This window comes from Oryzias melastigma, linkage group LG6 (genome assembly GCF_002922805.2).
Source record: "Oryzias melastigma strain HK-1 linkage group LG6, ASM292280v2, whole genome shotgun sequence".
NCBI lineage: Eukaryota > Metazoa > Chordata > Actinopteri > Beloniformes > Adrianichthyidae > Oryzias > Oryzias melastigma.
Genome location: NC_050517.1, coordinates 11,152,881 through 11,161,833, shown reverse-complemented (window position 1 = coordinate 11,161,833; position 8,953 = coordinate 11,152,881).

Below are 8,953 nucleotides of genomic sequence, written 5' to 3'. Positions count from 1 at the left end.
TCATTTTTCTGTTTTCGTGAAAAAGCCGACGATTCAAACCTGAAAAACCACACAGGTTGTTCATGCACCCACATTTAGAAATACAGCTTGTTGAGAATAAGAATGCAAATGTTGTTTTTGTAATTAAAAGGTTTAAGCCTTTTTGTCTTTCTTTGAACTAGGTAGATAAATATATGTATATATTTTTCTTTAGCGATGCTTTTGGCATCAAACTGCAGACATGATGAACTAGCATGATTAAAAGACTGACTCCAGAGTAATGAGCACATTTCAAAAAGACTTATCACGTTGTTATGAATAGCAATGTTTTTACTTTGATATAAAATCACTTTTTACCCATTAAAGACCTGAAGCAGCGTACGAGTGCCGTGGTTCCCATGCTGAGAGGAGGAACAGGTCACAACGTATAAATAATAGTCTGATCTCTTCTTATGGAGCCCCTTTACACTATTAGTTTAGATTTTTACATTTCTTATCTTTAAAAATGTATTTTATTTTTGGAATAAAAAAGGGATTTGAAAAATTTACTTTTAAATTAAGCAGAATTGCAGCAAATTTTCAAATATAGATCTTAGTTTTGGCTCGACAACAGAAAAGCTTGATATCTTTAATTTTTGGTCCAGCAGGAGAGATGAAGAAAAAATTACCTATTTTTAACTGTTGAGCCTAATCCTGCAATAGCAAACCTAAAATAAAATGAACCCTTGGAATAAAAAAATATTGCTTTAAGGACTTTAAAAATAGTTTGTGTCGTTGTCGTGTTTCAGTCAGACTTGAACATTTTTCGCTGATGTTCTTTGGCAGGCAACAGGAAATGACAAAGTGCCCACAGCTGTGGTTTCATCATTACCGTTCATATGTGGGGGGCTGCTGTTGTCTTAGCCGGTGTGGAGTCTGACAGCATCCTTTCCTTCATGCGGCGTTTCTTAATTCTGATCCCCAGGACTCTCCTGCCGGCATGTTGACACATTTCTCTGCTCTGGCATTTCCAGTTAAGCTCACCTGCTTCAGGAGTGACTGGAATCATGTTGGATCTGGAACTCAACAGGTTCTGAGGATGAGGACAAGGAAACAGCCCGAAAAACTTAAAGGAATATCATGAAGATGTGAGGATCTTGTTTGGATTTTTTTAGATTTGGTCATAAGTTTACCTTATCCATCGCACTAGTTTCAGGTTTAACATGATTCACAATTGTCAGTTCAGTAAACTGTTCTGCCCTGCAACCTTTGTATGTTTCCCCATAATTTGGGGTTAATTTATTAAATTATGGTTTTTAAGGAAAGCGGGCCATTTTGCACGCCTGACTATCACCGTCTACATTCACAACCACAATGTTGATTTAAAAAAAAAAATTGGTCGGCAGCTTAAAATCTTGAAGATTCCGTCGATCATCCAGCGGTTGTTGTATTTGAAACTGTACTATTGATTATGATTGTGCCAAAAATCTGTCGTTTTCTAGGTCTTAGTTTCTGCAAGGAGTCAGTAGTTCAATAGAAATCCACCAGCACTTCCCATCATCTATCTGTTCAAACATGACAACCCATTGGGTTGGTTATGCTGTTAAGAACTGCGGTTTCTATGGATGCAGAGCGGCGACAGAGGTAAGTGTTGTTATGTGTGACAAAGGCAGATAGATAAGGAGGAAAAGGAGTTCTGTTCAGTGCAGAGTCAGGATAAAGACAGAGAGTTCAGACGTTCTGGGCTGTTATGACAGTTGAATGCAAGAGGAAACAAAGAGGCTGCCAGCCCTGTTCAAGTGCAACGGTGTTCCTTTTTATTTTGTTACCACTCGAGGGCCAGTCGGGTCCAGACAGCAGCGGTTTCTGTTAGCTAGCATCCTGCTAGCTTACAGCCCCTCACAATCTCAAGCTAACACTAGCGAAAACAATGTTGAAGCTTAAAAAAACACCTGAAACGTGATTATCTTCAAAGTGGGTCATTAAAGTTAAAATAAAACTATGTAAGACTAGCTTGATTTGATTAAGATTCTTTACATAAACACATATTTCCGTCTTTATTGAGAGTATGAACCTTTAACAGACAAATGAGATGATAAATGGATAAATGGAAACCTGACAGGTTCATCTGATGTCCTCAAAAGACCACCACCCACATGGCATACGCATCAGGTACTTAAACTGATTTACAATTACATGAAAGACATTTAAGCAAAGTAAATTGTCTTATCTTTCCAGATTAATCATCTGATAAATGAAGCCTGATCCACAGCCAGGGCTAATACAGTGAAGAGGCTGCATCCTCCCCTGGAACTGAGGTCAAATTGTTGCACTTTTTATCTCTGTGAAACATCTGTTCTAAGCAGTGATCACATTGTTCTGCGTGTGAGCAAAACTCCTCACTATATATCTTAGAGTTGCACTTTGAAGCTATGAATGCATCTTGGATCAGCCTGAATCCTGGGGCTGTGCACGGATTTACTTTTTTCCAAGGAACAGAGAAACTCTTACATAATCTACGAAACCAGTTCGGAGCGACGTAGCGGTATTTTGGCAACTCCCAATCTTCACAGGTCGTTTTTGTTCTTCAATATTTTAGCGCACCGATTAAGATCAGCGATTGACAAAAAAATAAAATAAATAAAAAAACCCTCCCGGAGCAGTCAAAGTTGTGAAAGACTTGATATACAGATGCTTGCTAACTGGTGAGAAAGAAACTTCCAACATAAACAACGCAGAGCAGTTGAGTTATTTATGAGAAAACAGATCAGGCGAGTGGAAACTCTGAAGGCGTGACTCTGGGTGAGCTTTTGGGGCGCGTGTGACATGCGTACATCTGCTGGGGCACAAATATGCGTCTGGCGCTAAAACTCTTATGGGAAACGGAGACATCAGCGCAACGTATCATTTATCAGAAGAGTCGACAGCAATGTTCTCACCGCCGCCCCTTTGAATCTGTTCGCAGTGACCCGAGCACATTAACCCTCTGGGGGAGAATCAAAGTCTCGTTCTTCAAATTAGCATGAAGAGCGGCAGTCCTGCGGAAAAATGTCCCTCTCTGATTTGACTATTAAAAGCATTTGGTCACTCCTGTTTACTGTCTTTTGTGACATTCTATCCCAGAATAGAATATAGTAGAAGTTTTTAGTTCATTGGTGAAACAGATGTTCCTTTTAGACATCATGTGGTTTGTTTACACTCTCACATTCACTATCATTTAGATAAACATGGCTCCAGGCGTCCCACGCAATCATATACTATAACCCACTGGCTGTTTTTGTATATGTTTGCTGGGTTCAAGCACTTCTGATTGACTGACGAAGTTGGATGAACATCAACTTTTAATTTTTTTTTTCCATTGGACCAAAATATGAACATCAGTTTGTAATCATTTTGGCCAGACTGAGTTTTTAAAGTAAGTGGATTTGGGTTGCGGTAAACCATCTTTCTCTTGAGATATGTAATAGTGTTTTTGCTTTCAGATTGCATTAAAAATAGGAGACAAAACAAATGATTGATACCGCAGTGCCAGTGATAACACAAAGATAAGGAGAATGTTTGAGGTTACATCTGTAAAATAACCTCAGCTTACCCCACGCGTTGCATTTGCAGTCGTTTTGTCCTGTTTTATTAAGACATTTTTGGGTTATCTCTACATGTAGATCATACTTGGTTGTTATTTGCTGCTTTGGATTTCAAACCACTATGATTGTTGGCTCAGGCCGGACTGTAACCTATGGCTTATTTGGCTTCACAATGAGAGCAAATGTTTATTGTGGTTTCTCAGTATTCCCTCTGCGATTTGGCTTGAAATATCCCAGTTCCTACAATTGTACAACACTTCAATATAAATTGTAATACCACTTAACATCAAAATTGAAAAAGTAGTCCAGTTCAGGTATTTACCAATTAAGTTAAAATGTCTTTAGTGTAAGGATTCGATCCCAACTTAATATATGTAAACTCTTATTCTGGCAAAAAAAAAAAAAAAAAAATCAGATAATATACAGAACATGTAAAAAAATCATCTTCTAATCAGCATCCATGAAGAACTAACTCCTTTCAACTGGACGTCACGGAGAAGGGATATTAAAAACCTCAACTTTAAGCACCCCAAAAGGCCATAAAATAGATAAAAAAAAATTTAATAAAACTTAAAACTTATTGCGTTTGAGGCAAATTTTCTTTCTTTATTATTCGTTTTTTATTTCATGAAGAATCAGGAACATCAGAAACACAAAATCATGAACAGAACACAACACAGTTCTACAACTTCATGATTGAAGGGGAGCAAACGTAAGAACAATGTTCTTATTTCTTGTCTGCACTGCTAAAACAACATGCTTGTATATATTCAAATATACATGTGTAGACGGCCCTGGAGTTGGCCATTCATAATTAAAAAGAAGCAACATCAAATCAATTACCTTCAACATAACTTTCCAACTTGATTCTCCTAAACATATTCTTAAACTGGACACTGGGACCGGGAATCACTGGGTATCTCATGATACGATGCGATACACAATACATGGCTCACGATATTGATGGTATCGCGATACTGCGATGATTAGTGATCATTTCTAATAACTCACATTATAAAGAACACATATTTTTTAGGAAAATATATTCCCATTATTTTTTAGCTTGAACACAATCATAATACTCAACTTGTGTATTATGTGCGCTGAGCTACTGTTGAAACCATTGATTGACGGAAGGTCATTAGGACAAAGGAGAGCGCCAAGAGATCAGCTGTATTCCTCTTATCTGCCTTCAATCTTTTCTTAAAAAACACTAAATGCTTAGTATTTTTGAAGTATCAAAGCCCAAGTGGAAAAAAAATGAGCTGCTGGATGACCTCCATTCTTGTTGTTGTTGTTGTTAGCCATGACGGTCTAACTTTGAGTGATGCTCATCTGCATTGTGTAGTCCATTGTGTAAACCAGACTGGACCATTCTGCTCAGTGGAAACGAGGCATAAGGGGCTAGTAATTACCCCTCATGAACCACTAGAGGGCATCACAAATGCACAGTATGACAGCAATGCCCAAAGTGCATTTAAGTATATTGTTCTTATGAATATTTCACAATGTACTTACCACACACACGACAACAGTGCGTTCCGTTTTTATGACATCCCTTAAGGCGGTCGTGCAAGCCTCAAGGGACTCAAGACACCCACGCCCCCCTAAAGATGAGGAGACTCCTCTTCAACCCTCCATGGCCCCAGGCAACCCAACCCCGGTATGGGGTATCTCACACATGTGCATGTGACCAAGGCTTAAAGCCCTGTACAAGCCAATATAGCCCTTGTGCTATCCTAGGTAGGTTGATGTTGGAAATGGGTCATCTGAACCCCATAAGACTTTTTTTTCCCAATGATTTTTGATTGTCACTGGTGTCTGTGGCCGACATGAAATCCTGTCCACCTTCATCCACATCTGTCATGGCCTGATAACACGTCAATGTAAGGCTTGGGTCATCTGAACCCCATAAGAATAGCACAAGGGATTGATTGATAGATCTACTGTTGATCAGGGTTCTCAAACTCAGTTTACCTTGGGGCCATTGAAGGCCTGTATGGGGTTCCATTTGTGCCAAAAATATGTTTTTGTGTCCACTGTCCATATCTTTGTTCCATTGTCTATGACTACTGAACAAGTTTATTGAACATGTTTGTGTACTTCTAAGCAATATCTTCTGCATGTCCTGTGAAACGACCGGAGCTAACAACACTAGCAACTGTTGCTAAGGACTTTTCTGACGACCAGATCCAACGACAAAAGCAAATGCAAAGTTTTAAGCATAAAGCTGAAACATCACAAAGCAAATACAAAACTATAATCAAAGAAGCATGGACATGCTGAAGATATTGCTTAAAGACATTGAACTTTTATGTTAAGGCGGGGGCCTCAAAATATCGACTTGGGGCAGCAAATGGCTACCAGTTTGAGACCCCTACTCTAAATGCTTTAGTCTCTTTCAGCAGTGTACTTCCCAAACACAACAGAAGGGATTGCACAGGGTTCTAAGAGGACTGCAGTAAATTTGAGATGTAAACTTAACCTATAACCTAGTCAAGAGTGTGTAGAATTTCTTGGACAAACATGAAGGCCCCACTGCAGCCAAGGGGTCGTAAAGCATCTTCTGCAAACATGGAGTCAACAGCCCACCTTCATGGGTCCAGTGGACTCCACGCCTTAATAGGTTCGGACTGTTTTGGCAACATAAGGTGGACCAGAGCAATATTATCTCTTGGTGCTGTGTCTGATCAGTGTTCGGTGGTGCTATGTATTTCAGATGTACTGCAGTCCTTCAGCAAACCGCACCATCAGCATTTTACTGTTTTAATGCAAATAGAAACTATAATAGTAGAGAGCTGAATGTAATTTTGTTTTTTTCCCCCAAAACATTAATTATAGGAAACTATAAGTGCTTTAAGAAATTGCTTCAATTAAATGCTAAATGCATCAAAGCTTGAAACTCAACATTCTTCCCTTAATCAGACAGATTTCTTAGTTAAGAAAAAGCTTTAGCCAACATGATTCTTGAGCACAGACTCACATGTACTGTCTTTGCCATAATGACCTGCTAGGAGAGCCGAGGGGCAAACATAAATAGAAACTGATTGATGACAATTTAGGGACGGCTTGCTGATAATGGCACAGAGTACTCCAGTTTGGCCTTTTACCTAATTACAGCCCCCCCCCCCCTCTTTCTATCGCGTGTGTGTTCATGACTGACCTACTGTGTTGAGCGCCGGATGGTTTGGTCACAACTTAGTGTTTATTCTTGCAGTACACTCGCAAGAGTTCATGTTATTCAGCTCATAAATCTCTGCTTCCACTTGAAAAAGAGATTCCTTCAGGATAAAACTGGAGCTGGTCATATAAAATGAGGACAGGTGAAAGGCCACCACCACAGAAACGGTTTCATCCTGTTGGTAATATTTCTGCTGTCGCACCACTCTACAAAAGCCATTCATTTATCAGCCACATGATGATCAATCTTAGTCAAACTTTGCATTAAATTATAAAAGGAAAACCTGTTTGAAGGTGTGATAGAATCCCAGACCTGAAGGAAAAACAGATAGACCTTTTCTCTGAGTTATCCTCTAGGTGAGTCATGGCATCTGGACTTTTTGTCTTCTTTTCTGGAAAAATAGCTTCATCAGCCTTTACTTAGAAGAGTGCTAAAGCATTTCAAAAAGAGAAAAGTGTAAGTCCAGATGTCAATTCTCACCGTCACCTGGATGTAAACGTCTGTGTTCACTCTAAATGGGGACATTCAATGACAGCAGCTCCAGCATGCTCCACCAACGTATTCATTCCTCACCTGGACTTCAACTCAACATTCAACTCTTTGTTGCACCTTATGACTTAGCAAGGTAAAATGAAAGCATTCAGAATTCACACGGACAACAGCTTGACTTGATTAAAACCAGAGACTTGTATCTGTCTGAAAATCTCCCATGAGCTGCTGAGGTCAGCGCGAGAGCGCCTACGCTGGAGACTTTCCAATCATTGCTCCTTCTTTTTGAGTATGAGGAGAAACTTACAACCACTTGATGTTAAACACATTCAGCTTATACTATGTCAGTTTAACCTGCTGAGAAAAAGTAGCTGGACTAGCGGCTGCCAATTCAATCGTAGACGTGTCACCAACATGGGTGTTCTCTTTATGCAGAAGAACTACATGAGTTCTGGAAACTACAACGGTCTGATGCATTTGGCACACGTAAAAACTCTTTTGAATATATTTGAAAATATCATAGTTGTTCTATTTTACAATAAAAATGGAAAAACTCAAAATAAACATGAACATATTGTTGAAGTTCAATCATTTTGTTGATTTTCTTTAAAGTGTTCACAGTGGGCTTTTAGACATGCCGTTTTTAGTCAAAATAAAAACCTGTGTTGTTATTTTTGAACACAATTTCTGAAAAGCGAAAATTTTGCATTTTACTTTATACACAGGAAAAAGTGAAAGATTGGATCAATTAATACAAATTCTGTAATTTGGTACATTTAAAAATAGTAGTTTTTATCAAATCACAATCAGTAAATAATCATTTAAAATTAGATGAAAACTGATACAGTGTAGCTGAAAGCTAAAATATACAAACTGGTTGTGTCAACATTTTGTGCATTTTTAACTTTGATATGGTGCAGTGAGTCCACAAGCAAGAGACAACATCAAGGAGAAGTTCTGTTTTATTACCAATCAGTCATTGGAGAATGAAGCAGTGAAATATAAAAAGAGATTGTGGCCCTCTGAGTGGAGATCACCTCAGCACAGCATCTTTATGATAATAGCTTTATGTCACGGCATCAAGCAATCGGCGAGAATTATTCGCAGAGTCTCTGATTAAGATGTTCCTTTGTGCCATGTGTAGAGTGCAGCTCAATAAGGCAGCGTGATTCCTGTAGAATGAAGCTTGCATTGTGGGCATTAGTCTGCCTTGAAGACTCCTTCAGGACCAGAAAGGATGAAAAGATCCATGTTGTGCCAAGCTGACGGCTGCTCTGCTGCAGACTTCTGGTGGGAGAGTTGATGAAGCAAAGGCACATCAGCAGGAAAAACACAGTAATGAATTTTTGATTGCTGGGAAAATATTTTCAAAAACTTGAATAATTGCTTCAGAACTTTTATCCGCTGATGTATCTACATTTAATGTCCTTCCAAAATAAAAGTCTCACATAGGAGTAAATCGATTCACAATCAACAAAACAACAATTTGACATGAAATCTTGGACTTTTTCGGGTTTGTTCAGGTCGGTATGATATGGACCAATGTTTTATTGTACTTAATGAACAAATACACTCACCAGCTTCTTTACAAAGTTGCTGCAGATATGTCGGCTGCACATCCATGATGTCACTCTCCCGTTCCACCACAAACCAAAGGTGCTCCATTGCAGTGTTCTCCAACCTTTCTCATGCCTCGGACCGGTTTAAGTTCAACAATATTTTCACAGACTGGTCTGAACAG